Consider the following 27,868-nt stretch of genomic DNA (forward strand, 5'->3'; position numbering starts at 1 on the left):
CAATATACTGAAAGGTCAATTATATTGTGCAGCTTGTCTCACCACCTGTAGTTATTTAGGTGAAAGCTCCAAAATGCTTGCCTAATATGTCTGTTTATCCAAAAGGAAGTATAGAGGGAGAGCTAGATAGATAGCATTGCATTACATTACATTACATGGCAATGCAATGCACAGTTGCTGAAGTTGAACCAAAATGAGCTTGTCATCTGGCTTCTGCAACTTTTAACATGAAAAATCCAATGAGGAGAAGAAAAGCAAAGCCAAAGAGTCCATCCCAAAATCCGACAAACAAGCAAAATGAACAAAAAGCATTGAATTCAATTCTTTCTGATTTTAGAAACTGCATTAAAAAAGGGGTGCACCGGTCCTGGAGATACTGCAATACCAGGTCAATGCGTGGAGTGGACAGAGCAAGCTCTTTTTCCATCTCCCTGTTCTAAAAATCCATTTAATATATGGTCCCCAGATAGGGGACGTATCAGATATTAAACTGATAAGAACAGATACTACACTTGATCTTAGCCAAAAGGCCGAGAAGCGATAACCAGAATTGGTTTCCGACTACGGTGCCACCCAAGGATTCTGAAAAGTCCATTTGTGGAGATGGCCACCTGGACTCCCGTTAAGAAGACATGCTGTCAACCTCTAGATCCCTCACATGCCTGCACTTTTCGGCTTGCTGCTGCTGCAATCCACGCGTTTTAGATCTGCATAACTCCACCTCTTTTAGCACAGTACCCTCAACCCCCGGCTGTTCCCACCCGCCTCAACACCGTTGGAAGGGAGGAGAACCAATTAAGGCGGGGGGGGGGGTGGAACGAGCAGCTGTCTACCCTTAGCAGGAGGGTTGCTGATTAATTACCTCTCCTGCTGCTGCTGCTGCTGGCTGTCCAGCAGCAGACTGAAGGTGGCTGCTGCTGTGCGCAGGTATATAAAGGCTCAGAGCCTATTATGACACGCGCAGCCAGCGTTCCATTGCCACATTCCGTCTACTGCAGGCGGGATACCTGGATGGCTGAATGTCACTGAGAAGCTCACAGAGACCGCCATAAGCAACAGTTTAAAAGAATGCCACAGACTAATCAACCAAACTTTTTGGGTTGGTTTCTCTTTTATAGTCTGCAGGCATTAAATGAAAGAAGTCAGTGTTCCAGCAGAGGGAGACAACGTTTCAGAAAAGGCATTGTAGCAAACCAAAAAAGAAATTTTAAGCGCAGCAGAGTAACCAGCTCACATACCTGTTAGCTCAGGTGAGTTTAAAAGGCTGCTGTTGATAACAAGGGCATTTGCTAAATAGATGGTGTGTGTGCAACAATATACTGAAAGGTCAATTATATTGTGCAGCTTATCTCACCACCTGTAGTTATTTAGGTGAAAGCTCCAAAATGCTTGCCTAATATGTCTGTTTATCCAAAAGGAAGTATAGAGGGAGAGCTAGATAGATAGCATTGCATTACATTACATTACATGGCAATGCAATGCACAGTTGCTGAAGTTGAACCAAAATGAGCTTGTCATCTGGCTTCTGCAACTTTTAACATGAAAAATCCAATGAGGAGAAGAAAAGCAAAGCCAAAGAGTCCATCCCAAAATCCGACAAACAAGCAAAATGAACAAAAAGCATTGAATTCAATTCTTTCTGATTTTAGAAACTGCATTAAAGAAGGGGTGCACCGGTCCTGGAGATACTGCAATACCAGGTCAATGCGTGGAGTGGACAGAGCAAGCTCTTTTTCCATCTCCCTGTTCTAAAAATTCATTTAATATATGGTCCCCAGATAGGGGACGTATCAGATATTAAACTGATAAGAACAGATACTACACTTGATCTTAGCCAAAAGGCCGAGAAGCGATAACCAGAATTGGTTTCCGACTACGGTGCCACCCAAGGATTCTGAAAAGTCCATTTGTGGAGATGGCCACCTGGACTCCCGTTAAGAAGACATGCTGTCAACCTCTAGATCCCTCACATGCCTGCACTTTTCGGCTTGCTGCTGCTGCAATCCACGCGTTTTAGATCTGCATAACTCCACCTCTTTTAGCACAGTACCCTCAACCCCCGGCTGTTCCCACCCGCCTCAACACCGTTGGAAGGGAGGAGAACCAATTAAGGCGGGGGGGGGGTGGAACGAGCAGCTGTCTACCCTTAGCAGGAGGGTTGCTGATTAATTACCTCTCCTGCTGCTGCTGCTGCTGGCTGTCCAGCAGCAGACTGAAGGTGGCTGCTGCTGTGCGCAGGTATATAAAGGCTCAGAGCCTATTATGACACGCGCAGCCAGCGTTCCATTGCCACATTCCGTCTACTGCAGGCGGGATACCTGGATGGCTGAATGTCACTGAGAAGCTCACAGAGACCGCCATAAGCAACAGTTTAAAAGAATGCCACAGACTAATCAACCAAACTTTTTGGGTTGGTTTCTCTTTTATAGTCTGCAGGCATTAAATGAAAGAAGTCAGTGTTCCAGCAGAGGGAGACAACGTTTCAGAAAAGGCATTGTAGCAAACCAAAAAAGAAATTTTAAGCGCAGCAGAGTAACCAGCTCACATACCTGTTAGCTCAGGTGAGTTTAAAAGGCTGCTGTTGATAACAAGGGCATTTGCTAAATAGATGGTGTGTGTGCAACAATATACTGAAAGGTCAATTATATTGTGCAGCTTATCTCACCACCTGTAGTTATTTAGGTGAAAGCTCCAAAATGCTTGCCTAATATGTCTGTTTATCCAAAAGGAAGTATAGAGGGAGAGCTAGATAGATAGCATTGCATTACATTACATTACATGGCAATGCAATGCACAGTTGCTGAAGTTGAACCAAAATGAGCTTGTCATCTGGCTTCTGCAACTTTTAACATGAAAAATCCAATGAGGAGAAGAAAAGCAAAGCCAAAGAGTCCATCCCAAAATCCGACAAACAAGCAAAATGAACAAAAAGCATTGAATTCAATTCTTTCTGATTTTAGAAACTGCATTAAAGAAGGGGTGCACCGGTCCTGGAGATACTGCAATACCAGGTCAATGCGTGGAGTGGACAGAGCAAGCTCTTTTTCCATCTCCCTGTTCTAAAAATCCATTTAATATATGGTCCCCAGATAGGGGACGTATCAGATATTAAACTGATAAGAACAGATACTACACTTGATCTTAGCCAAAAGGCCGAGAAGCGATAACCAGAATTGGTTTCCAACTACGGTGCCACCCAAGGATTCTGAAAAGTCCATTTGTGGAGATGGCCACCTGGACTCCCGTTAAGAAGACATGCTGTCAACCTCTAGATCCCTCACATGCCTGCACTTTTCGGCTTGCTGCTGCTGCAATCCACGCGTTTTAGATCTGCATAACTCCACCTCTTTTAGCACAGTACCCTCAACCCCCGGCTGTTCCCACCCGCCTCAACACCGTTGGAAGGGAGGAGAACCAATTGAGGCGGGGGGGGGGTGGAACGAGCAGCTGTCTACCCTTAGCAGGAGGGTTGCTGATTAATTACCTCTCCTGCTGCTGCTGCTGCTGGCTGTCCAGCAGCAGACTGAAGGTGGCTGCTGCTGTGCGCAGGTATATAAAGGCTCAGAGCCTATTATGACACGCGCAGCCAGCGTTCCATTGCCACATTCCGTCTACTGCAGGCGGGATACCTGGATGGCTGAATGTCACTGAGAAGCTCACAGAGACCGCCATAAGCAACAGTTTAAAAGAATGCCACAGACTAATCAACCAAACTTTTTGGGTTGGTTTCTCTTTTATAGTCTGCAGGCATTAAATGAAAGAAGTCAGTGTTCCAGCAGAGGGAGACAACGTTTCAGAAAAGGCATTGTAGCAAACCAAAAAAGAAATTTTAAGCGCAGCAGAGTAACCAGCTCACATACCTGTTAGCTCAGGTGAGTTTAAAAGGCTGCTGTTGATAACAAGGGCATTTGCTAAATAGATGGTGTGTGTGCAACAATATACTGAAAGGTCAATTATATTGTGCAGCTTATCTCACCACCTGTAGTTATTTAGGTGAAAGCTCCAAAATGCTTGCCTAATATGTCTGTTTATCCAAAAGGAAGTATAGAGGGAGAGCTAGATAGATAGCATTGCATTACATTACATTACATGGCAATGCAATGCACAGTTGCTGAAGTTGAACCAAAATGAGCTTGTCATCTGGCTTCTGCAACTTTTAACATGAAAAATCCAATGAGGAGAAGAAAAGCAAAGCCAAAGAGTCCATCCCAAAATCCGACAAACAAGCAAAATGAACAAAAAGCATTGAATTCAATTCTTTCTGATTTTAGAAACTGCATTAAAAAAGGGGTGCACCGGTCCTGGAGATACTGCAATACCAGGTCAATGCGTGGAGTGGACAGAGCAAGCTCTTTTTCCATCTCCCTGTTCTAAAAATCCATTTAATATATGGTCCCCAGATAGGGGACGTATCAGATATTAAACTGATAAGAACAGATACTACACTTGATCTTAGCCAAAAGGCCGAGAAGCGATAACCAGAATTGGTTTCCGACTACGGTGCCACCCAAGGATTCTGAAAAGTCCATTTGTGGAGATGGCCACCTGGACTCCCGTTAAGAAGACATGCTGTCAACCTCTAGATCCCTCACATGCCTGCACTTTTCGGCTTGCTGCTGCTGCAATCCACGCGTTTTAGATCTGCATAACTCCACCTCTTTTAGCACAGTACCCTCAACCCCCGGCTGTTCCCACCCGCCTCAACACCGTTGGAAGGGAGGAGAACCAATTAAGGCGGGGGGGGGGGGTGGAACGAGCAGCTGTCTACCCTTAGCAGGAGGGTTGCTGATTAATTACCTCTCCTGCTGCTGCTGCTGCTGGCTGTCCAGCAGCAGACTGAAGGTGGCTGCTGCTGTGCGCAGGTATATAAAGGCTCAGAGCCTATTATGACACGCGCAGCCAGCGTTCCATTGCCACATTCCGTCTACTGCAGGCGGGATACCTGGATGGCTGAATGTCACTGAGAAGCTCACAGAGACCGCCATAAGCAACAGTTTAAAAGAATGCCACAGACTAATCAACCAAACTTTTTGGGTTGGTTTCTCTTTTATAGTCTGCAGGCATTAAATGAAAGAAGTCAGTGTTCCAGCAGAGGGAGACAACGTTTCAGAAAAGGCATTGTAGCAAACCAAAAAAGAAATTTTAAGCGCAGCAGAGTAACCAGCTCACATACCTGTTAGCTCAGGTGAGTTTAAAAGGCTGCTGTTGATAACAAGGGCATTTGCTAAATAGATGGTGTGTGTGCAACAATATACTGAAAGGTCAATTATATTGTGCAGCTTATCTCACCACCTGTAGTTATTTAGGTGAAAGCTCCAAAATGCTTGCCTAATATGTCTGTTTATCCAAAAGGAAGTATAGAGGGAGAGCTAGATAGATAGCATTGCATTACATTACATTACATGGCAATGCAATGCACAGTTGCTGAAGTTGAACCAAAATGAGCTTGTCATCTGGCTTCTGCAACTTTTAACATGAAAAATCCAATGAGGAGAAGAAAAGCAAAGCCAAAGAGTCCATCCCAAAATCCGACAAACAAGCAAAATGAACAAAAAGCATTGAATTCAATTCTTTCTGATTTTAGAAACTGCATTAAAGAAGGGGTGCACCGGTCCTGGAGATACTGCAATACCAGGTCAATGCGTGGAGTGGACAGAGCAAGCTCTTTTTCCATCTCCCTGTTCTAAAAATCCATTTAATATATGGTCCCCAGATAGGGGACGTATCAGATATTAAACTGATAAGAACAGATACTACACTTGATCTTAGCCAAAAGGCCGAGAAGCGATAACCAGAATTGGTTTCCGACTACGGTGCCACCCAAGGATTCTGAAAAGTCCATTTGTGGAGATGGCCACCTGGACTCCCGTTAAGAAGACATGCTGTCAACCTCTAGATCCCTCACATGCCTGCACTTTTCGGCTTGCTGCTGCTGCAATCCACGCGTTTTAGATCTGCATAACTCCACCTCTTTTAGCACAGTACCCTCAACCCCCGGCTGTTCCCACCCGCCTCAACACCGTTGGAAGGGAGGAGAACCAATTAAGGCGGGGGGGGGGGTGGAACGAGCAGCTGTCTACCCTTAGCAGGAGGGTTGCTGATTAATTACCTCTCCTGCTGCTGCTGCTGCTGGCTGTCCAGCAGCAGACTGAAGGTGGCTGCTGCTGTGCGCAGGTATATAAAGGCTCAGAGCCTATTATGACACGCGCAGCCAGCGTTCCATTGCCACATTCCGTCTACTGCAGGCGGGATACCTGGATGGCTGAATGTCACTGAGAAGCTCACAGAGACCGCCATAAGCAACAGTTTAAAAGAATGCCACAGACTAATCAACCAAACTTTTTCTGTTGGTTTCTCTTTTATAGTCTGCAGGCATTAAATGAAAGAAGTCAGTGTTCCAGCAGAGGGAGACAACGTTTCAGAAAAGGCATTGTAGCAAACCAAAAAAGAAATTTTAAGCGCAGCAGAGTAACCAGCTCACATACCTGTTAGCTCAGGTGAGTTTAAAAGGCTGCTGTTGATAACAAGGGCATTTGCTAAATAGATGGTGTGTGTGCAACAATATACTGAAAGGTCAATTATATTGTGCAGCTTATCTCACCACCTGTAGTTATTTAGGTGAAAGCTCCAAAATGCTTGCCTAATATGTCTGTTTATCCAAAAGGAAGTATAGAGGGAGAGCTAGATAGATAGCATTGCATTACATTACATTACATGGCAATGCAATGCACAGTTGCTGAAGTTGAACCAAAATGAGCTTGTCATCTGGCTTCTGCAACTTTTAACATGAAAAATCCAATGAGGAGAAGAAAAGCAAAGCCAAAGAGTCCATCCCAAAATCCGACAAACAAGCAAAATGAACAAAAAGCATTGAATTCAATTCTTTCTGATTTTAGAAACTGCATTAAAGAAGGGGTGCACCGGTCCTGGAGATACTGCAATACCAGGTCAATGCGTGGAGTGGACAGAGCAAGCTCTTTTTCCATCTCCCTGTTCTAAAAATCCATTTAATATATGGTCCCCAGATAGGGGACGTATCAGATATTAAACTGATAAGAACAGATACTACACTTGATCTTAGCCAAAAGGCCGAGAAGCGATAACCAGAATTGGTTTCCAACTACGGTGCCACCCAAGGATTCTGAAAAGTCCATTTGTGGAGATGGCCACCTGGACTCCCGTTAAGAAGACATGCTGTCAACCTCTAGATCCCTCACATGCCTGCACTTTTCGGCTTGCTGCTGCTGCAATCCACGCGTTTTAGATCTGCATAACTCCACCTCTTTTAGCACAGTACCCTCAACCCCCGGCTGTTCCCACCCGCCTCAACACCGTTGGAAGGGAGGAGAACCAATTGAGGCGGGGGGGGGGGGTGGAACGAGCAGCTGTCTACCCTTAGCAGGAGGGTTGCTGATTAATTACCTCTCCTGCTGCTGCTGCTGCTGGCTGTCCAGCAGCAGACTGAAGGTGGCTGCTGCTGTGCGCAGGTATATAAAGGCTCAGAGCCTATTATGACACGCGCAGCCAGCGTTCCATTGCCACATTCCGTCTACTGCAGGCGGGATACCTGGATGGCTGAATGTCACTGAGAAGCTCACAGAGACCGCCATAAGCAACAGTTTAAAAGAATGCCACAGACTAATCAACCAAACTTTTTGGGTTGGTTTCTCTTTTATAGTCTGCAGGCATTAAATGAAAGAAGTCAGTGTTCCAGCAGAGGGAGACAACGTTTCAGAAAAGGCATTGTAGCAAACCAAAAAAGAAATTTTAAGCGCAGCAGAGTAACCAGCTCACATACCTGTTAGCTCAGGTGAGTTTAAAAGGCTGCTGTTGATAACAAGGGCATTTGCTAAATAGATGGTGTGTGTGCAACAATATACTGAAAGGTCAATTATATTGTGCAGCTTATCTCACCACCTGTAGTTATTTAGGTGAAAGCTCCAAAATGCTTGCCTAATATGTCTGTTTATCCAAAAGGAAGTATAGAGGGAGAGCTAGATAGATAGCATTGCATTACATTACATTACATGGCAATGCAATGCACAGTTGCTGAAGTTGAACCAAAATGAGCTTGTCATCTGGCTTCTGCAACTTTTAACATGAAAAATCCAATGAGGAGAAGAAAAGCAAAGCCAAAGAGTCCATCCCAAAATCCAACAAACAAGCAAAATGAACAAAAAGCATTGAATTCAATTCTTTCTGATTTTAGAAACTGCATTAAAGAAGGGGTGCACCGGTCCTGGAGATACTGCAATACCAGGTCAATGCGTGGAGTGGACAGAGCAAGCTCTTTTTCCATCTCCCTGTTCTAAAAATCCATTTAATATATGGTCCCCAGATAGGGGACGTATCAGATATTAAACTGATAAGAACAGATACTACACTTGATCTTAGCCAAAAGGCCGAGAAGCGATAACCAGAATTGGTTTCCGACTACGGTGCCACCCAAGGATTCTGAAAAGTCCATTTGTGGAGATGGCCACCTGGACTCCCGTTAAGAAGACATGCTGTCAACCTCTAGATCCCTCACATGCCTGCACTTTTCGGCTTGCTGCTGCTGCAATCCACGCGTTTTAGATCTGCATAACTCCACCTCTTTTAGCACAGTACCCTCAACCCCCGGCTGTTCCCACCCGCCTCAACACCGTTGGAAGGGAGGAGAACCAATTAAGGCGGGGGGGGGGTGGAACGAGCAGCTGTCTACCCTTAGCAGGAGGGTTGCTGATTAATTACCTCTCCTGCTGCTGCTGCTGCTGGCTGTCCAGCAGCAGACTGAAGGTGGCTGCTGCTGTGCGCAGGTATATAAAGGCTCAGAGCCTATTATGACACGCGCAGCCAGCGTTCCATTGCCACATTCCGTCTACTGCAGGCGGGATACCTGGATGGCTGAATGTCACTGAGAAGCTCACAGAGACCGCCATAAGCAACAGTTTAAAAGAATGCCACAGACTAATCAACCAAACTTTTTGGGTTGGTTTCTCTTTTATAGTCTGCAGGCATTAAATGAAAGAAGTCAGTGTTCCAGCAGAGGGAGACAACATTTCAGAAAAGGCATTGTAGCAAACCAAAAAAGAAATTTTAAGCACAGCAGAGTAACCAGCTCACATACCTGTTAGCTCAGGTGAGTTTAAAAGGCTGCTGTTGATAACAAGGGCATTTGCTAAATAGATGGTGTGTGTGCAACAATATACTGAAAGGTCAATTATATTGTGCAGCTTATCTCACCACCTGTAGTTATTTAGGTGAAAGCTCCAAAATGCTTGCCTAATATGTCTGTTTATCCAAAAGGAAGTATAGAGGGAGAGCTAGATAGATAGCATTGCATTACATTACATTACATGGCAATGCAATGCACAGTTGCTGAAGTTGAACCAAAATGAGCTTGTCATCTGGCTTCTGCAACTTTTAACATGAAAAATCCAATGAGGAGAAGAAAAGCAAAGCCAAAGAGTCCATCCCAAAATCCAACAAACAAGCAAAATGAACAAAAAGCATTGAATTCAATTCTTTCTGATTTTAGAAACTGCATTAAAGAAGGGGTGCACCGGTCCTGGAGATACTGCAATACCAGGTCAATGCGTGGAGTGGACAGAGCAAGCTCTTTTTCCATCTCCCTGTTCTAAAAATCCATTTAATATATGGTCCCCAGATAGGGGACGTATCAGATATTAAACTGATAAGAACAGATACTACACTTGATCTTAGCCAAAAGGCCGAGAAGCGATAACCAGAATTGGTTTCCGACTACGGTGCCACCCAAGGATTCTGAAAAGTCCATTTGTGGAGATGGCCACCTGGACTCCCGTTAAGAAGACATGCTGTCAACCTCTAGATCCCTCACATGCCTGCACTTTTCGGCTTGCTGCTGCTGCAATCCACGCGTTTTAGATCTGCATAACTCCACCTCTTTTAGCACAGTACCCTCAACCCCCGGCTGTTCCCACCCGCCTCAACACCGTTGGAAGGGAGGAGAACCAATTAAGGCGGGGGGGGGGTGGAACGAGCAGCTGTCTACCCTTAGCAGGAGGGTTGCTGATTAATTACCTCTCCTGCTGCTGCTGCTGCTGGCTGTCCAGCAGCAGACTGAAGGTGGCTGCTGCTGTGCGCAGGTATATAAAGGCTCAGAGCCTATTATGACACGCGCAGCCAGCGTTCCATTGCCACATTCCGTCTACTGCAGGCGGGATACCTGGATGGCTGAATGTCACTGAGAAGCTCACAGAGACCGCCATAAGCAACAGTTTAAAAGAATGCCACAGACTAATCAACCAAACTTTTTGGGTTGGTTTCTCTTTTATAGTCTGCAGGCATTAAATGAAAGAAGTCAGTGTTCCAGCAGAGGGAGACAACGTTTCAGAAAAGGCATTGTAGCAAACCAAAAAAGAAATTTTAAGCGCAGCAGAGTAACCAGCTCACATACCTGTTAGCTCAGGTGAGTTTAAAAGGCTGCTGTTGATAACAAGGGCATTTGCTAAATAGATGGTGTGTGTGCAACAATATACTGAAAGGTCAATTATATTGTGCAGCTTATCTCACCACCTGTAGTTATTTAGGTGAAAGCTCCAAAATGCTTGCCTAATATGTCTGTTTATCCAAAAGGAAGTATAGAGGGAGAGCTAGATAGATAGCATTGCATTACATTACATTACATGGCAATGCAATGCACAGTTGCTGAAGTTGAACCAAAATGAGCTTGTCATCTGGCTTCTGCAACTTTTAACATGAAAAATCCAATGAGGAGAAGAAAAGCAAAGCCAAAGAGTCCATCCCAAAATCCGACAAACAAGCAAAATGAACAAAAAGCATTGAATTCAATTCTTTCTGATTTTAGAAACTGCATTAAAGAAGGGGTGCACCGGTCCTGGAGATACTGCAATACCAGGTCAATGCGTGGAGTGGACAGAGCAAGCTCTTTTTCCATCTCCCTGTTCTAAAAATCCATTTAATATATGGTCCCCAGATAGGGGACGTATCAGATATTAAACTGATAAGAACAGATACTACACTTGATCTTAGCCAAAAGGCCGAGAAGCGATAACCAGAATTGGTTTCCAACTACGGTGCCACCCAAGGATTCTGAAAAGTCCATTTGTGGAGATGGCCACCTGGACTCCCGTTAAGAAGACATGCTGTCAACCTCTAGATCCCTCACATGCCTGCACTTTTCGGCTTGCTGCTGCTGCAATCCACGCGTTTTAGATCTGCATAACTCCACCTCTTTTAGCACAGTACCCTCAACCCCCGGCTGTTCCCACCCGCCTCAACACCGTTGGAAGGGAGGAGAACCAATTGAGGCGGGGGGGGGGGTGGAACGAGCAGCTGTCTACCCTTAGCAGGAGGGTTGCTGATTAATTACCTCTCCTGCTGCTGCTGCTGCTGGCTGTCCAGCAGCAGACTGAAGGTGGCTGCTGCTGTGCGCAGGTATATAAAGGCTCAGAGCCTATTATGACACGCGCAGCCAGCGTTCCATTGCCACATTCCGTCTACTGCAGGCGGGATACCTGGATGGCTGAATGTCACTGAGAAGCTCACAGAGACCGCCATAAGCAACAGTTTAAAAGAATGCCACAGACTAATCAACCAAACTTTTTGGGTTGGTTTCTCTTTTATAGTCTGCAGGCATTAAATGAAAGAAGTCAGTGTTCCAGCAGAGGGAGACAACGTTTCAGAAAAGGCATTGTAGCAAACCAAAAAAGAAATTTTAAGCGCAGCAGAGTAACCAGCTCACATACCTGTTAGCTCAGGTGAGTTTAAAAGGCTGCTGTTGATAACAAGGGCATTTGCTAAATAGATGGTGTGTGTGCAACAATATACTGAAAGGTCAATTATATTGTGCAGCTTATCTCACCACCTGTAGTTATTTAGGTGAAAGCTCCAAAATGCTTGCCTAATATGTCTGTTTATCCAAAAGGAAGTATAGAGGGAGAGCTAGATAGATAGCATTGCATTACATTACATTACATGGCAATGCAATGCACAGTTGCTGAAGTTGAACCAAAATGAGCTTGTCATCTGGCTTCTGCAACTTTTAACATGAAAAATCCAATGAGGAGAAGAAAAGCAAAGCCAAAGAGTCCATCCCAAAATCCGACAAACAAGCAAAATGAACAAAAAGCATTGAATTCAATTCTTTCTGATTTTAGAAACTGCATTAAAGAAGGGGTGCACCGGTCCTGGAGATACTGCAATACCAGGTCAATGCGTGGAGTGGACAGAGCAAGCTCTTTTTCCATCTCCCTGTTCTAAAAATCCATTTAATATATGGTCCCCAGATAGGGGACGTATCAGATATTAAACTGATAAGAACAGATACTACACTTGATCTTAGCCAAAAGGCCGAGAAGCGATAACCAGAATTGGTTTCCGACTACGGTGCCACCCAAGGATTCTGAAAAGTCCATTTGTGGAGATGGCCACCTGGACTCCCGTTAAGAAGACATGCTGTCAACCTCTAGATCCCTCACATGCCTGCACTTTTCGGCTTGCTGCTGCTGCAATCCACGCGTTTTAGATCTGCATAACTCCACCTCTTTTAGCACAGTACCCTCAACCCCCGGCTGTTCCCACCCGCCTCAACACCGTTGGAAGGGAGGAGAACCAATTAAGGCGGGGGGGGGGGGTGGAACGAGCAGCTGTCTACCCTTAGCAGGAGGGTTGCTGATTAATTACCTCTCCTGCTGCTGCTGCTGCTGGCTGTCCAGCAGCAGACTGAAGGTGGCTGCTGCTGTGCGCAGGTATATAAAGGCTCAGAGCCTATTATGACACGCGCAGCCAGCGTTCCATTGCCACATTCCGTCTACTGCAGGCGGGATACCTGGATGGCTGAATGTCACTGAGAAGCTCACAGAGACCGCCATAAGCAACAGTTTAAAAGAATGCCACAGACTAATCAACCAAACTTTTTGGGTTGGTTTCTCTTTTATAGTCTGCAGGCATTAAATGAAAGAAGTCAGTGTTCCAGCAGAGGGAGACAACGTTTCAGAAAAGGCATTGTAGCAAACCAAAAAAGAAATTTTAAGCGCAGCCCAGTAACCAGCTCACATACCTGTTAGCTCAGGTGAGTTTAAAAGGCTGCTGTTGATAACAAGGGCATTTGCTAAATAGATGGTGTGTGTGCAACAATATACTGAAAGGTCAATTATATTGTGCAGCTTATCTCACCACCTGTAGTTATTTAGGTGAAAGCTCCAAAATGCTTGCCTAATATGTCTGTTTATCCAAAAGGAAGTATAGAGGGAGAGCTAGATAGATAGCATTGCATTACATTACATTACATGGCAATGCAATGCACAGTTGCTGAAGTTGAACCAAAATGAGCTTGTCATCTGGCTTCTGCAACTTTTAACATGAAAAATCCAATGAGGAGAAGAAAAGCAAAGCCAAAGAGTCCATCCCAAAATCCGACAAACAAGCAAAATGAACAAAAAGCATTGAATTCAATTCTTTCTGATTTTAGAAACTGCATTAAAGAAGGGGTGCACCGGTCCTGGAGATACTGCAATACCAGGTCAATGCGTGGAGTGGACAGAGCAAGCTCTTTTTCCATCTCCCTGTTCTAAAAATCCATTTAATATATGGTCCCCAGATAGGGGACGTATCAGATATTAAACTGATAAGAACAGATACTACACTTGATCTTAGCCAAAAGGCCGAGAAGCGATAACCAGAATTGGTTTCCGACTACGGTGCCACCCAAGGATTCTGAAAAGTCCATTTGTGGAGATGGCCACCTGGACTCCCGTTAAGAAGACATGCTGTCAACCTCTAGATCCCTCACATGCCTGCACTTTTCGGCTTGCTGCTGCTGCAATCCACGCGTTTTAGATCTGCATAACTCCACCTCTTTTAGCACAGTACCCTCAACCCCCGGCTGTTCCCACCCGCCTCAACACCGTTGGAAGGGAGGAGAACCAATTAAGGCGGGGGGGGGGTGGAATGAGCAGCTGTCTACCCTTAGCAGGAGGGTTGCTGATTAATTACCTCTCCTGCTGCTGCTGCTGCTGGCTGTCCAGCAGCAGACTGAAGGTGGCTGCTGCTGTGCGCAGGTATATAAAGGCTCAGAGCCTATTATGACACGCGCAGCCAGCGTTCCATTGCCACATTCCGTCTACTGCAGGCGGGATACCTGGATGGCTGAATGTCACTGAGAAGCTCACAGAGACCGCCATAAGCAACAGTTTAAAAGAATGCCACAGACTAATCAACCAAACTTTTTGGGTTGGTTTCTCTTTTATAGTCTGCAGGCATTAAATGAAAGAAGTCAGTGTTCCAGCAGAGGGAGACAACGTTTCAGAAAAGGCATTGTAGCAAACCAAAAAAGAAATTTTAAGCGCAGCAGAGTAACCAGCTCACATACCTGTTAGCTCAGGTGAGTTTAAAAGGCTGCTGTTGATAACAAGGGCATTTGCTAAATAGATGGTGTGTGTGCAACAATATACTGAAAGGTTAATTATATTGTGCAGCTTATCTCACCACCTGTAGTTATTTAGGTGAAAGCTCCAAAATGCTTGCCTAATATGTCTGTTTATCCAAAAGGAAGTATAGAGGGAGAGCTAGATAGATAGCATTGCATTACATTACATTACATGGCAATGCAATGCACAGTTGCTGAAGTTGAACCAAAATGAGCTTGTCATCTGGCTTCTGCAACTTTTAACATGAAAAATCCAATGAGGAGAAGAAAAGCAAAGCCAAAGAGTCCATCCCAAAATCCGACAAACAAGCAAAATGAACAAAAAGCATTGAATTCAATTCTTTCTGATTTTAGAAACTGCATTAAAGAAGGGGTGCACCGGTCCTGGAGATACTGCAATACCAGGTCAATGCGTGGAGTGGACAGAGCAAGCTCTTTTTCCATCTCCCTGTTCTAAAAATCCATTTAATATATGGTCCCCAGATAGGGGACGTATCAGATATTAAACTGATAAGAACAGATACTACACTTGATCTTAGCCAAAAGGCCGAGAAGCGATAACCAGAATTGGTTTCCGACTACGGTGCCACCCAAGGATTCTGAAAAGTCCATTTGTGGAGATGGCCACCTGGACTCCCGTTAAGAAGACATGCTGTCAACCTCTAGATCCCTCACATGCCTGCACTTTTCGGCTTGCTGCTGCTGCAATCCACGCGTTTTAGATCTGCATAACTCCACCTCTTTTAGCACAGTACCCTCAACCCCCGGCTGTTCCCACCCGCCTCAACACCGTTGGAAGGGAGGAGAACCAATTAAGGCGGGGGGGGGGTGGAACGAGCAGCTGTCTACCCTTAGCAGGAGGGTTGCTGATTAATTACCTCTCCTGCTGCTGCTGCTGCTGGCTGTCCAGCAGCAGACTGAAGGTGGCTGCTGCTGTGCGCAGGTATATAAAGGCTCAGAGCCTATTATGACACGCGCAGCCAGCGTTCCATTGTCACATTCCGTCTACTGCAGGCGGGATACCTGGATGGCTGAATGTCACTGAGAAGCTCACAGAGACCGCCATAAGCAACAGTTTAAAAGAATGCCACAGACTAATCAACCAAACTTTTTGGGTTGGTTTCTCTTTTATAGTCTGCAGGCATTAAATGAAAGAAGTCAGTGTTCCAGCAGAGGGAGACAACGTTTCAGAAAAGGCATTGTAGCAAACCAAAAAAGAAATTTTAAGCGCAGCAGAGTAACCAGCTCACATACCTGTTAGCTCAGGTGAGTTTAAAAGGCTGCTGTTGATAACAAGGGCATTTGCTAAATAGATGGTGTGTGTGCAACAATATACTGAAAGGTCAATTATATTGTGCAGCTTATCTCACCACCTGTAGTTATTTAGGTGAAAGCTCCAAAATGCTTGCCTAATATGTCTGTTTATCCAAAAGGAAGTATAGAGGGAGAGCTAGATAGATAGCATTGCATTACATTACATTACATGGCAATGCAATGCACAGTTGCTGAAGTTGAACCAAAATGAGCTTGTCATCTGGCTTCTGCAACTTTTAACATGAAAAATCCAATGAGGAGAAGAAAAGCAAAGCCAAAGAGTCCATCCCAAAATCCGACAAACAAGCAAAATGAACAAAAAGCATTGAATTCAATTCTTTCTGATTTTAGAAACTGCATTAAAGAAGGGGTGCACCGGTCCTGGAGATACTGCAATACCAGGTCAATGCGTGGAGTGGACAGAGCAAGCTCTTTTTCCATCTCCCTGTTCTAAAAATCCATTTAATATATGGTCCCCAGATAGGGGACGTATCAGATATTAAACTGATAAGAACAGATACTACACTTGATCTTAGCCAAAAGGCCGAGAAGCGATAACCAGAATTGGTTTCCGACTACGGTGCCACCCAAGGATTCTGAAAAGTCCATTTGTGGAGATGGCCACCTGGACTCCCGTTAAGAAGACATGCTGTCAACCTCTAGATCCCTCACATGCCTGCACTTTTCGGCTTGCTGCTGCTGCAATCCACGCGTTTTAGATCTGCATAACTCCACCTCTTTTAGCACAGTACCCTCAACCCCCGGCTGTTCCCACCCGCCTCAACACCGTTGGAAGGGAGGAGAACCAATTAAGGCGGGGGGGGTGGAACGAGCAGCTGTCTACCCTTAGCAGGAGGGTTGCTGATTAATTACCTCTCCTGCTGCTGCTGCTGCTGGCTGTCCAGCAGCAGACTGAAGGTGGCTGCTGCTGTGCGCAGGTATATAAAGGCTCAGAGCCTATTATGACACGCGCAGCCAGCGTTCCATTGCCACATTCCGTCTACTGCAGGCGGGATACCTGGATGGCTGAATGTCACTGAGAAGCTCACAGAGACCGCCATAAGCAACAGTTTAAAAGAATGCCACAGACTAATCAACCAAACTTTTTGGGTTGGTTTCTCTTTTATAGTCTGCAGGCATTAAATGAAAGAAGTCAGTGTTCCAGCAGAGGGAGACAACGTTTCAGAAAAGGCATTGTAGCAAACCAAAAAAGAAATTTTAAGCGCAGCAGAGTAACCAGCTCACATACCTGTTAGCTCAGGTGAGTTTAAAAGGCTGCTGTTGATAACAAGGGCATTTGCTAAATAGATGGTGTGTGTGCAACAATATACTGAAAGGTCAATTATATTGTGCAGCTTATCTCACCACCTGTAGTTATTTAGGTGAAAGCTCCAAAATGCTTGCCTAATATGTCTGTTTATCCAAAAGGAAGTATAGAGGGAGAGCTAGATAGATAGCATTGCATTACATTACATTACATGGCAATGCAATGCACAGTTGCTGAAGTTGAACCAAAATGAGCTTGTCATCTGGCTTCTGCAACTTTTAACATGAAAAATCCAATGAGGAGAAGAAAAGCAAAGCCAAAGAGTCCATTCCAAAATCCGACAAACAAGCAAAATGAACAAAAAGCATTGAATTCAATTCTTTCTGATTTTAGAAACTGCATTAAAGAAGGGGTGCACCGGTCCTGGAGATACTGCAATACCAGGTCAATGCGTGGAGTGGACAGAGCAAGCTCTTTTTCCATCTCCCTGTTCTAAAAATCCATTTAATATATGGTCCCCAGATAGGGGACGTATCAGATATTAAACTGATAAGAACAGATACTACACTTGATCTTAGCCAAAAGGCCGAGAAGCGATAACCAGAATTGGTTTCCGACTACGGTGCCACCCAAGGATTCTGAAAAGTCCATTTGTGGAGATGGCCACCTGGACTCCCGTTAAGAAGACATGCTGTCAACCTCTAGATCCCTCACATGCCTGCACTTTTCGGCTTGCTGCTGCTGCAATCCACGCGTTTTAGATCTGCATAACTCCACCTCTTTTAGCACAGTACCCTCAACCCCCGGCTGTTCCCACCCGCCTCAACACCGTTGGAAGGGAGGAGAACCAATTAAGGCGGGGGGGGGGGTGGAACGAGCAGCTGTCTACCCTTAGCAGGAGGGTTGCTGATTAATTACCTCTCCTGCTGCTGCTGCTGCTGGCTGTCCAGCAGCAGACTGAAGGTGGCTGCTGCTGTGCGCAGGTATATAAAGGCTCAGAGCCTATTATGACACGCGCAGCCAGCGTTCCATTGCCACATTCCGTCTACTGCAGGCGGGATACCTGGATGGCTGAATGTCACTGAGAAGCTCACAGAGACCGCCATAAGCAACAGTTTAAAAGAATGCCACAGACTAATCAACCAAACTTTTTGGGTTGGTTTCTCTTTTATAGTCTGCAGGCATTAAATGAAAGAAGTCAGTGTTCCAGCAGAGGGAGACAACGTTTCAGAAAAGGCATTGTAGCAAACCAAAAAAGAAATTTTAAGCGCAGCAGAGTAACCAGCTCACATACCTGTTAGCTCAGGTGAGTTTAAAAGGCTGCTGTTGATAACAAGGGCATTTGCTAAATAGATGGTGTGTGTGCAACAATATACTGAAAGGTCAATTATATTGTGCAGCTTATCTCACCACCTGTAGTTATTTAGGTGAAAGCTCCAAAATGCTTGCCTAATATGTCTGTTTATCCAAAAGGAAGTATAGAGGGAGAGCTAGATAGATAGCATTGCATTACATTACATTACATGGCAATGCAATGCAGAGTTGCTGAAGTTGAACCAAAATGAGCTTGTCATCTGGCTTCTGCAACTTTTAACATGAAAAATCCAATGAGGAGAAGAAAAGCAAAGCCAAAGAGTCCATCCCAAAATCCGACAAACAAGCAAAATGAACAAAAAGCATTGAATTCAATTCTTTCTGATTTTAGAAACTGCATTAAAGAAGGGGTGCACCGGTCCTGGAGATACTGCAATACCAGGTCAATGCGTGGAGTGGACAGAGCAAGCTCTTTTTCCATCTCCCTGTTCTAAAAATCCATTTAATATATGGTCCCCAGATAGGGGACGTATCAGATATTAAACTGATAAGAACAGATACTACACTTGATCTTAGTCAAAAGGCCGAGAAGCGATAACCAGAATTGGTTTCCGACTACGGTGCCACCCAAGGATTCTGAAAAGTCCATTTGTGGAGATAGCCACCTGGACTCCCGTTAAGAAGACATGCTGTCAACCTCTAGATCCCTCACATGCCTGCACTTTTCGGCTTGCTGCTGCTGCAATCCACGCGTTTTAGATCTGCATAACTCCACCTCTTTTAGCACAGTACCCTCAACCCCCGGCTGTTCCCACCCGCCTCAACACCGTTGGAAGGGAGGAGAACCAATTAAGGCGGGGGGGGGGTGGAACGAGCAGCTGTCTACCCTTAGCAGGAGGGTTGCTGATTAATTACCTCTCCTGCTGCTGCTGCTGCTGGCTGTCCAGCAGCAGACTGAAGGTGGCTGCTGCTGTGCGCAGGTATATAAAGGCTCAGAGCCTATTATGACACGCGCAGCCAGCGTTCCATTGTCACATTCCGTCTACTGCAGGCGGGATACCTGGATGGCTGAATGTCACTGAGAAGCTCACAGAGACCGCCATAAGCAACAGTTTAAAAGAATGCCACAGACTAATCAACCAAACTTTTTGGGTTGGTTTCTCTTTTATAGTCTGCAGGCATTAAATGAAAGAAGTCAGTGTTCCAGCAGAGGGAGACAACGTTTCAGAAAAGGCATTGTAGCAAACCAAAAAAGAAATTTTAAGCGCAGCAGAGTAACCAGCTCACATACCTGTTAGCTCAGGTGAGTTTAAAAGGCTGCTGTTGATAACAAGGGCATTTGCTAAATAGATGGTGTGTGTGCAACAATATACTGAAAGGTCAATTATATTGTGCAGCTTATCTCACCACCTGTAGTTATTTAGGTGAAAGCTCCAAAATGCTTGCCTAATATGTCTGTTTATCCAAAAGGAAGTATAGAGGGAGAGCTAGATAGATAGCATTGCATTACATTACATTACATGGCAATGCAATGCACAGTTGCTGAAGTTGAACCAAAATGAGCTTGTCATCTGGCTTCTGCAACTTTTAACATGAAAAATCCAATGAGGAGAAGAAAAGCAAAGCCAAAGAGTCCATCCCAAAATCCGACAAACAAGCAAAATGAACAAAAAGCATTGAATTCAATTCTTTCTGATTTTAGAAACTGCATTAAAGAAGGGGTGCACCGGTCCTGGAGATACTGCAATACCAGGTCAATGCGTGGAGTGGACAGAGCAAGCTCTTTTTCCATCTCCCTGTTCTAAAAATCCATTTAATATATGGTCCCCAGATAGGGGACGTATCAGATATTAAACTGATAAGAACAGATACTACACTTGATCTTAGCCAAAAGGCCGAGAAGCGATAACCAGAATTGGTTTCCGACTACGGTGCCACCCAAGGATTCTGAAAAGTCCATTTGTGGAGATGGCCACCTGGACTCCCGTTAAGAAGACATGCTGTCAACCTCTAGATCCCTCACATGCCTGCACTTTTCGGCTTGCTGCTGCTGCAATCCACGCGTTTTAGATCTGCATAACTCCACCTCTTTTAGCACAGTACCCTCAACCCCCGGCTGTTCCCACCCGCCTCAACACCGTTGGAAGGGAGGAGAACCAATTAAGGCGGGGGGGGTGGAACGAGCAGCTGTCTACCCTTAGCAGGAGGGTTGCTGATTAATTACCTCTCCTGCTGCTGCTGCTGCTGGCTGTCCAGCAGCAGACTGAAGGTGGCTGCTGCTGTGCGCAGGTATATAAAGGCTCAGAGCCTATTATGACACGCGCAGCCAGCGTTCCATTGCCACATTCCGTCTACTGCAGGCGGGATACCTGGATGGCTGAATGTCACTGAGAAGCTCACAGAGACCGCCATAAGCAACAGTTTAAAAGAATGCCACAGACTAATCAACCAAACTTTTTGGGTTGGTTTCTCTTTTATAGTCTGCAGGCATTAAATGAAAGAAGTCAGTGTTCCAGCAGAGGGAGACAACGTTTCAGAAAAGGCATTGTAGCAAACCAAAAAAGAAATTTTAAGCGCAGCAGAGTAACCAGCTCACATACCTGTTAGCTCAGGTGAGTTTAAAAGGCTGCTGTTGATAACAAGGGCATTTGCTAAATAGATGGTGTGTGTGCAACAATATACTGAAAGGTCAATTATATTGTGCAGCTTATCTCACCACCTGTAGTTATTTAGGTGAAAGCTCCAAAATGCTTGCCTAATATGTCTGTTTATCCAAAAGGAAGTATAGAGGGAGAGCTAGATAGATAGCATTGCATTACATTACATTACATGGCAATGCAATGCACAGTTGCTGAAGTTGAACCAAAATGAGCTTGTCATCTGGCTTCTGCAACTTTTAACATGAAAAATCCAATGAGGAGAAGAAAAGCAAAGCCAAAGAGTCCATTCCAAAATCCGACAAACAAGCAAAATGAACAAAAAGCATTGAATTCAATTCTTTCTGATTTTAGAAACTGCATTAAAGAAGGGGTGCACCGGTCCTGGAGATACTGCAATACCAGGTCAATGCGTGGAGTGGACAGAGCAAGCTCTTTTTCCATCTCCCTGTTCTAAAAATCCATTTAATATATGGTCCCCAGATAGGGGACGTATCAGATATTAAACTGATAAGAACAGATACTACACTTGATCTTAGCCAAAAGGCCGAGAAGCGATAACCAGAATTGGTTTCCGACTACGGTGCCACCCAAGGATTCTGAAAAGTCCATTTGTGGAGATGGCCACCTGGACTCCCGTTAAGAAGACATGCTGTCAACCTCTAGATCCCTCACATGCCTGCACTTTTCGGCTTGCTGCTGCTGCAATCCACGCGTTTTAGATCTGCATAACTCCACCTCTTTTAGCACAGTACCCTCAACCCCCGGCTGTTCCCACCCGCCTCAACACCGTTGGAAGGGAGGAGAACCAATTAAGGCGGGGGGGGGGGTGGAACGAGCAGCTGTCTACCCTTAGCAGGAGGGTTGCTGATTAATTACCTCTCCTGCTGCTGCTGCTGCTGGCTGTCCAGCAGCAGACTGAAGGTGGCTGCTGCTGTGCGCAGGTATATAAAGGCTCAGAGCCTATTATGACACGCGCAGCCAGCGTTCCATTGCCACATTCCGTCTACTGCAGGCGGGATACCTGGATGGCTGAATGTCACTGAGAAGCTCACAGAGACCGCCATAAGCAACAGTTTAAAAGAATGCCACAGACTAATCAACCAAACTTTTTGGGTTGGTTTCTCTTTTATAGTCTGCAGGCATTAAATGAAAGAAGTCAGTGTTCCAGCAGAGGGAGACAACGTTTCAGAAAAGGCATTGTAGCAAACCAAAAAAGAAATTTTAAGCGCAGCAGAGTAACCAGCTCACATACCTGTTAGCTCAGGTGAGTTTAAAAGGCTGCTGTTGATAACAAGGGCATTTGCTAAATAGATGGTGTGTGTGCAACAATATACTGAAAGGTCAATTATATTGTGCAGCTTATCTCACCACCTGTAGTTATTTAGGTGAAAGCTCCAAAATGCTTGCCTAATATGTCTGTTTATCCAAAAGGAAGTATAGAGGGAGAGCTAGATAGATAGCATTGCATTACATTACATTACATGGCAATGCAATGCAGAGTTGCTGAAGTTGAACCAAAATGAGCTTGTCATCTGGCTTCTGCAACTTTTAACATGAAAAATCCAATGAGGAGAAGAAAAGCAAAGCCAAAGAGTCCATCCCAAAATCCGACAAACAAGCAAAATGAACAAAAAGCATTGAATTCAATTCTTTCTGATTTTAGAAACTGCATTAAAGAAGGGGTGCACCGGTCCTGGAGATACTGCAATACCAGGTCAATGCGTGGAGTGGACAGAGCAAGCTCTTTTTCCATCTCCCTGTTCTAAAAATCCATTTAATATATGGTCCCCAGATAGGGGACGTATCAGATATTAAACTGATAAGAACAGATACTACACTTGATCTTAGTCAAAAGGCCGAGAAGCGATAACCAGAATTGGTTTCCGACTACGGTGCCACCCAAGGATTCTGAAAAGTCCATTTGTGGAGATAGCCACCTGGACTCCCGTTAAGAAGACATGCTGTCAACCTCTAGATCCCTCACATGCCTGCACTTTTCGGCTTGCTGCTGCTGCAATCCACGCGTTTTAGATCTGCATAACTCCACCTCTTTTAGCACAGTACCCTCAACCCCCGGCTGTTCCCACCCGCCTCAACACCGTTGGAAGGGAGGAGAACCAATTAAGGCGGGGGGGGGGGTGGAACGAGCAGCTGTCTACCCTTAGCAGGAGGGTTGCTGATTAATTACCTCTCCTGCTGCTGCTGCTGCTGGCTGTCCAGCAGCAGACTGAAGGTGGCTGCTGCTGTGCGCAGGTATATAAAGGCTCAGAGCCTATTATGACACGCGCAGCCAGCGTTCCATTGCCACATTCCGTCTACTGCAGGCGGGATACCTGGATGGCTGAATGTCACTGAGAAGCTCACAGAGACCGCCATAAGCAACAGTTTAAAAGAATGCCACAGACTAATCAACCAAACTTTTTGGGTTGGTTTCTCTTTTATAGTCTGCAGGCATTAAATGAAAGAAGTCAGTGTTCCAGCAGAGGGAGACAACGTTTCAGAAAAGGCATTGTAGCAAACCAAAAAAGAAATTTTAAGCGCAGCAGAGTAACCAGCTCACATACCTGTTAGCTCAGGTGAGTTTAAAAGGCTGCTGTTGATAACAAGGGCATTTGCTAAATAGATGGTGTGTGTGCAACAATATACTGAAAGGTCAATTATATTGTGCAGCTTATCTCACCACCTGTAGTTATTTAGGTGAAAGCTCCAAAATGCTTGCCTAATATGTCTGTTTATCCAAAAGGAAGTATAGAGGGAGAGCTAGATAGATAGCATTGCATTACATTACATTACATGGCAATGCAATGCACAGTTGCTGAAGTTGAACCAAAATGAGCTTGTCATCTGGCTTCTGCAACTTTTAACATGAAAAATCCAATGAGGAGAAGAAAAACAAAGCCAAAGAGTCCATCCCAAAATCCGACAAACAAGCAAAATGAACAAAAAGCATTGAATTCAATTCTTTCTGATTTTAGAAACTGCATTAAAGAAGGGGTGCACCGGTCCTGGAGATACTGCAATACCAGGTCAATGCGTGGAGTGGACAGAGCAAGCTCTTTTTCCATCTCCCTGTTCTAAAAATCCATTTAATATATGGTCCCCATATAGGGGACGTATCAGATATTAAACTGATAAGAACAGATACTACACTTGATCTTAGCCAAAAGGCCGAGAAGCGATAACCAGAATTGGTTTCCGACTACGGTGCCACCCAAGGATTCTGAAAAGTCCATTTGTGGAGATGGCCACCTGGACTCCCGTTAAGAAGACATGCTGTTAACCTCTAGATTCCTCACATGCCTGCACTTTTCGGCTTGCTGCTGCTGCAATCCACGCGTTTTAGATCTGCATAACTCCACCTCTTTTAGCACAGTACCCTCAACCCCCGGCTGTTCCCACCCGCCTCAACACCGTTGGAAGGGAGGAGAACCAATTAAGGCGGGGGGGGGGTTGAACGAGCAGCTGTCTACCCTTAGCAGGAGGGTTGCTGATTAATTACCTCTCCTGCTGCTGCTGCTGCTGGCTGTCCAGCAGCAGACTGAAGGTGGCTGCTGCTGTGCGCAGGTATATAAAGGCTCAGAGCCTATTATGACACGCGCAGCCAGCGTTCCATTGCCACATTCCGTCTACTGCAGGCGGGATACCTGGATGGCTGAATGTCACTGAGAAGCTCACAGAGACCGCCATAAGCAACAGTTTAAAAGAATGCCACAGACTAATCAACCAAACTTTTTGGGTTGGTTTCTCTTTTATAGTCTGCAGGCATTAAATGAAAGAAGTCAGTGTTCCAGCAGAGGGAGACAACGTTTCAGAAAAGGCATTGTAGCAAACCAAAAAAGAAATTTTAAGCGCAGCAGAGTAACCAGCTCACATACCTGTTAGCTCAGGTGAGTTTAAAAGGCTGCTGTTGATAACAAGGGCATTTGCTAAATAGATGGTGTGTGTGCAACAATATACTGAAAGGTCAATTATATTGTGCAGCTTATCTCACCACCTGTAGTTATTTAGGTGAAAGCTCCAAAATGCTTGCCTAATATGTCTGTTTATCCAAAAGGAAGTATAGAGGGAGAGCTAGATAGATAGCATTGCATTACATTACATTACATGGCAATGCAATGCACAGTTGCTGAAGTTGAACCAAAATGAGCTTGTCATCTGGCTTCTGCAACTTTTAACATGAAAAATCCAATGAGGAGAAGAAAAGCAAAGCCAAAGAGTCCATCCCAAAATCCGACAAACAAGCAAAATGAACAAAAAGCATTGAATTCAATTCTTTCTGATTTTAGAAACTGCATTAAAGAAGGGGTGCACCGGTCCTGGAGATACTGCAATACCAGGTCAATGCGTGGAGTGGACAGAGCAAGCTCTTTTTCCATCTCCCTGTTCTAAAAATCCATTTAATATATGGTCCCCAGATAGGGGACGTATCAGATATTAAACTGATAAGAACAGATACTACACTTGATCTTAGCCAAAAGGCCGAGAAGCGATAACCAGAATTGGTTTCCGACTACGGTGCCACCCAAGGATTCTGAAAAGTCCATTTGTGGAGATGGCCACCTGGACTCCCGTTAAGAAGACATGCTGTCAACCTCTAGATCCCTCACATGCCTGCACTTTTCGGCTTGCTGCTGCTGCAATCCACGCGTTTTAGATCTGCATAACTCCACCTCTTTTAGCACAGTACCCTCAACCCCCGGCTGTTCCCACCCGCCTCAACACCGTTGGAAGGGAGGAGAACCAATTAAGGCGGGGGGGGGGGTGGAACGAGCAGCTGTCTACCCTTAGCAGGAGGGTTGCTGATTAATTACCTCTCCTGCTGCTGCTGCTGCTGGCTGTCCAGCAGCAGACTGAAGGTGGCTGCTGCTGTGCGCAGGTATATAAAGGCTCAGAGCCTATTATGACACGCGCAGCCAGCGTTCCATTGCCACATTCCGTCTACTGCAGGCGGGATAACTGGATGGCTGAATGTCACTGAGAAGCTCACAGAGACCGCCATAAGCAACAGTTTAAAAGAATGCCACAGACTAATCAACCAAACTTTTTGGGTTGGTTTCTCTTTTATAGTCTGCAGGCATTAAATGAAAGAAGTCAGTGTTCCAGCAGAGGGAGACAACGTTTCAGAAAAGGCATTGTAGCAAACCAAAAAAGAAATTTTAAGCGCAGCAGAGTAACGAGCTCACATACCTGTTAGCTCAGGTGAGTTTAAAAGGCTGCTGTTGATAACAAGGGCATTTGCTAAATAGATGGTGTGTGTGCAACAGTATACTGAAAGGTCAATTATATTGTGCAGCTTATCTCACCACCTGTAGTTATTTAGGTGAAAGCTCCAAAATGCTTGCCTAATATGTCTGTTTATCCAAAAGGAAGTATAGAGGGAGAGCTAGATAGATAGCATTGCATTACATTACATTACATGGCAATGCAATGCACAGTTGCTGAAGTTGAACCAAAATGAGCTTGTCATCTGGCTTCTGCAACTTTTAACATGAAAAATCCAATGAGGAGAAGAAAAGCAAAGCCAAAGAGTCCATCCCAAAATCCGACAAACAAGCAAAATGAACAAAAAGCATTGAATTCAATTCTTTCTGATTTTAGAAACTGCATTAAAGAAGGGGTGCACCGGTCCTGGAGATACTGCAATACCAGGTCAATGCGTGGAGTGGACAGAGCAAGCTCTTTTTCCATCTCCCTGTTCTAAAAATCCATTTAATATATGGTCCCCAGATAGGGGACGTATCAGATATTAAACTGATAAGAACAGATACTACACTTGATCTTAGCCAAAAGGCCGAGAAGCGATAACCAGAATTGGTTTCCGACTACGGTGCCACCCAAGGATTCTGAAAAGTCCATTTGTGGAGATGGCCACCTTGACTCCCGTTAAGAAGACATGCTGTCAACCTCTAGATCCCTCACATGCCTGCACTTTTCGGCTTGCTGCTGCTGCAATCCACGCGTTTTAGATCTGCATAACTCCACCTCTTTTAGCACAGTACCCTCAACCCCCGGCTGTTCCCACCCGCCTCAACACCGTTGGAAGGGAGGAGAACCAATTAAGGCGGGGGGGGGGTGGAACGAGCAGCTGTCTACCCTTAGCAGGAGGGTTGCTAATTAATTACCTCTCCTGCTGCTGCTGCTGCTGGCTGTCCAGCAGCAGACTGAAGGTGGCTGCTGCTGTGCGCAGGTATATAAAGGCTCAGAGCCTATTATGACACGCGCAGCCAGCGTTCCATTGCCACATTCCGTCTACTGCAGGCGGGATACCTGGATGGCTGAATGTCACTGAGAAGCTCACAGAGACCGCCATAAGCAACAGTTTAAAAGAATGCCACAGACTAATCAACCAAACTTTTTGGGTTGGTTTCTCTTTTATAGTCTGCAGGCATTAAATGAAAGAAGTCAGTGTTCCAGCAGAGGGAGACAACGTTTCAGAAAAGGCATTGTAGCAAACCAAAAAAGAAATTTTAAGCGCAGCAGAGTAACCAGCTCACATACCTGTTAGCTCAGGTGAGTTTAAAAGGCTGCTGTTGATAACAAGGGCATTTGCTAAATAGATGGTGTGTGTGCAACAATATACTGAAAGGTCAATTATATTGTGCAGCTTATCTCACCACCTGTAGTTATTTAGGTGAAAGCTCCAAAATGCTTGCCTAATATGTCTGTTTATCCAAAAGGAAGTATAGAGGGAGAGCTAGATAGATAGCATTGCATTACATTACATTACATGGCAATGCAATGCACAGTTGCTGAAGTTGAACCAAAATGAGCTTGTCATCTGGCTTCTGCAACTTTTAACATGAAAAATCCAATGAGGAGAAGAAAAGCAAAGCCAAAGAGTCCATCCCAAAATCCGACAAACAAGCAAAATGAACAAAAAGCATTGAATTCAATTCTTTC

General features: G+C 45.0%; 21 non-coding genes across 21 annotated transcripts; all 21 read right to left on the minus strand.

Moving 5' to 3' along the window:
* Positions 1–351: 351 nt before the first annotated feature.
* Positions 352–542, minus strand: LOC141190341 (U2 spliceosomal RNA). Its single transcript, XR_012264368.1, has one exon. It is a non-coding gene; the product is annotated as a U2 spliceosomal RNA (small nuclear RNA).
* Positions 543–1,663: 1,121 nt separating this feature from the next.
* LOC141185496 (U2 spliceosomal RNA) lies at positions 1,664–1,854 on the minus strand. Its single transcript, XR_012260154.1, has one exon. It is a non-coding gene; the product is annotated as a U2 spliceosomal RNA (small nuclear RNA).
* A 1,120-nt stretch (positions 1,855–2,974) lies between these two features.
* Positions 2,975–3,165, minus strand: LOC141190352 (U2 spliceosomal RNA). The gene has a single exon (XR_012264379.1). It is a non-coding gene; the product is annotated as a U2 spliceosomal RNA (small nuclear RNA).
* Positions 3,166–4,285: 1,120 nt separating this feature from the next.
* Positions 4,286–4,476, minus strand: LOC141190363 (U2 spliceosomal RNA). Its single transcript, XR_012264390.1, has one exon. It is a non-coding gene; the product is annotated as a U2 spliceosomal RNA (small nuclear RNA).
* A 1,122-nt stretch (positions 4,477–5,598) lies between these two features.
* LOC141190374 (U2 spliceosomal RNA) lies at positions 5,599–5,789 on the minus strand. Its single transcript, XR_012264402.1, has one exon. It is a non-coding gene; the product is annotated as a U2 spliceosomal RNA (small nuclear RNA).
* Positions 5,790–6,910: 1,121 nt separating this feature from the next.
* Positions 6,911–7,101, minus strand: LOC141190386 (U2 spliceosomal RNA). The gene has a single exon (XR_012264413.1). It is a non-coding gene; the product is annotated as a U2 spliceosomal RNA (small nuclear RNA).
* A 1,122-nt stretch (positions 7,102–8,223) lies between these two features.
* Positions 8,224–8,414, minus strand: LOC141190397 (U2 spliceosomal RNA). Its single transcript, XR_012264424.1, has one exon. It is a non-coding gene; the product is annotated as a U2 spliceosomal RNA (small nuclear RNA).
* Positions 8,415–9,534: 1,120 nt separating this feature from the next.
* LOC141190408 (U2 spliceosomal RNA) lies at positions 9,535–9,725 on the minus strand. Its single transcript, XR_012264435.1, has one exon. It is a non-coding gene; the product is annotated as a U2 spliceosomal RNA (small nuclear RNA).
* Positions 9,726–10,845: 1,120 nt separating this feature from the next.
* On the minus strand, positions 10,846–11,036 carry LOC141190420 (U2 spliceosomal RNA). The gene has a single exon (XR_012264446.1). It is a non-coding gene; the product is annotated as a U2 spliceosomal RNA (small nuclear RNA).
* Positions 11,037–12,157: 1,121 nt separating this feature from the next.
* LOC141190431 (U2 spliceosomal RNA) lies at positions 12,158–12,348 on the minus strand. Its single transcript, XR_012264457.1, has one exon. It is a non-coding gene; the product is annotated as a U2 spliceosomal RNA (small nuclear RNA).
* A 1,122-nt stretch (positions 12,349–13,470) lies between these two features.
* Positions 13,471–13,661, minus strand: LOC141190442 (U2 spliceosomal RNA). The gene has a single exon (XR_012264468.1). It is a non-coding gene; the product is annotated as a U2 spliceosomal RNA (small nuclear RNA).
* A 1,120-nt stretch (positions 13,662–14,781) lies between these two features.
* On the minus strand, positions 14,782–14,972 carry LOC141190454 (U2 spliceosomal RNA). Its single transcript, XR_012264480.1, has one exon. It is a non-coding gene; the product is annotated as a U2 spliceosomal RNA (small nuclear RNA).
* Positions 14,973–16,092: 1,120 nt separating this feature from the next.
* On the minus strand, positions 16,093–16,283 carry LOC141190465 (U2 spliceosomal RNA). The gene has a single exon (XR_012264491.1). It is a non-coding gene; the product is annotated as a U2 spliceosomal RNA (small nuclear RNA).
* A 1,118-nt stretch (positions 16,284–17,401) lies between these two features.
* LOC141190476 (U2 spliceosomal RNA) lies at positions 17,402–17,592 on the minus strand. Its single transcript, XR_012264502.1, has one exon. It is a non-coding gene; the product is annotated as a U2 spliceosomal RNA (small nuclear RNA).
* A 1,121-nt stretch (positions 17,593–18,713) lies between these two features.
* LOC141185404 (U2 spliceosomal RNA) lies at positions 18,714–18,904 on the minus strand. Its single transcript, XR_012260070.1, has one exon. It is a non-coding gene; the product is annotated as a U2 spliceosomal RNA (small nuclear RNA).
* Positions 18,905–20,024: 1,120 nt separating this feature from the next.
* On the minus strand, positions 20,025–20,215 carry LOC141190487 (U2 spliceosomal RNA). The gene has a single exon (XR_012264513.1). It is a non-coding gene; the product is annotated as a U2 spliceosomal RNA (small nuclear RNA).
* Positions 20,216–21,333: 1,118 nt separating this feature from the next.
* On the minus strand, positions 21,334–21,524 carry LOC141190498 (U2 spliceosomal RNA). The gene has a single exon (XR_012264524.1). It is a non-coding gene; the product is annotated as a U2 spliceosomal RNA (small nuclear RNA).
* Positions 21,525–22,645: 1,121 nt separating this feature from the next.
* Positions 22,646–22,836, minus strand: LOC141185406 (U2 spliceosomal RNA). Its single transcript, XR_012260072.1, has one exon. It is a non-coding gene; the product is annotated as a U2 spliceosomal RNA (small nuclear RNA).
* Positions 22,837–23,957: 1,121 nt separating this feature from the next.
* Positions 23,958–24,148, minus strand: LOC141191285 (U2 spliceosomal RNA). The gene has a single exon (XR_012265283.1). It is a non-coding gene; the product is annotated as a U2 spliceosomal RNA (small nuclear RNA).
* Positions 24,149–25,268: 1,120 nt separating this feature from the next.
* On the minus strand, positions 25,269–25,459 carry LOC141190510 (U2 spliceosomal RNA). The gene has a single exon (XR_012264535.1). It is a non-coding gene; the product is annotated as a U2 spliceosomal RNA (small nuclear RNA).
* A 1,121-nt stretch (positions 25,460–26,580) lies between these two features.
* On the minus strand, positions 26,581–26,771 carry LOC141190521 (U2 spliceosomal RNA). Its single transcript, XR_012264546.1, has one exon. It is a non-coding gene; the product is annotated as a U2 spliceosomal RNA (small nuclear RNA).
* Positions 26,772–27,868: the final 1,097 nt, after the last annotated feature.

This window comes from Phyllobates terribilis, unplaced genomic scaffold (genome assembly GCF_046119375.1).
Source record: "Phyllobates terribilis strain yellow unplaced genomic scaffold, ASM4611937v1 Scaffold_40__1_contigs__length_11209783, whole genome shotgun sequence".
NCBI lineage: Eukaryota > Metazoa > Chordata > Amphibia > Anura > Dendrobatidae > Phyllobates > Phyllobates terribilis.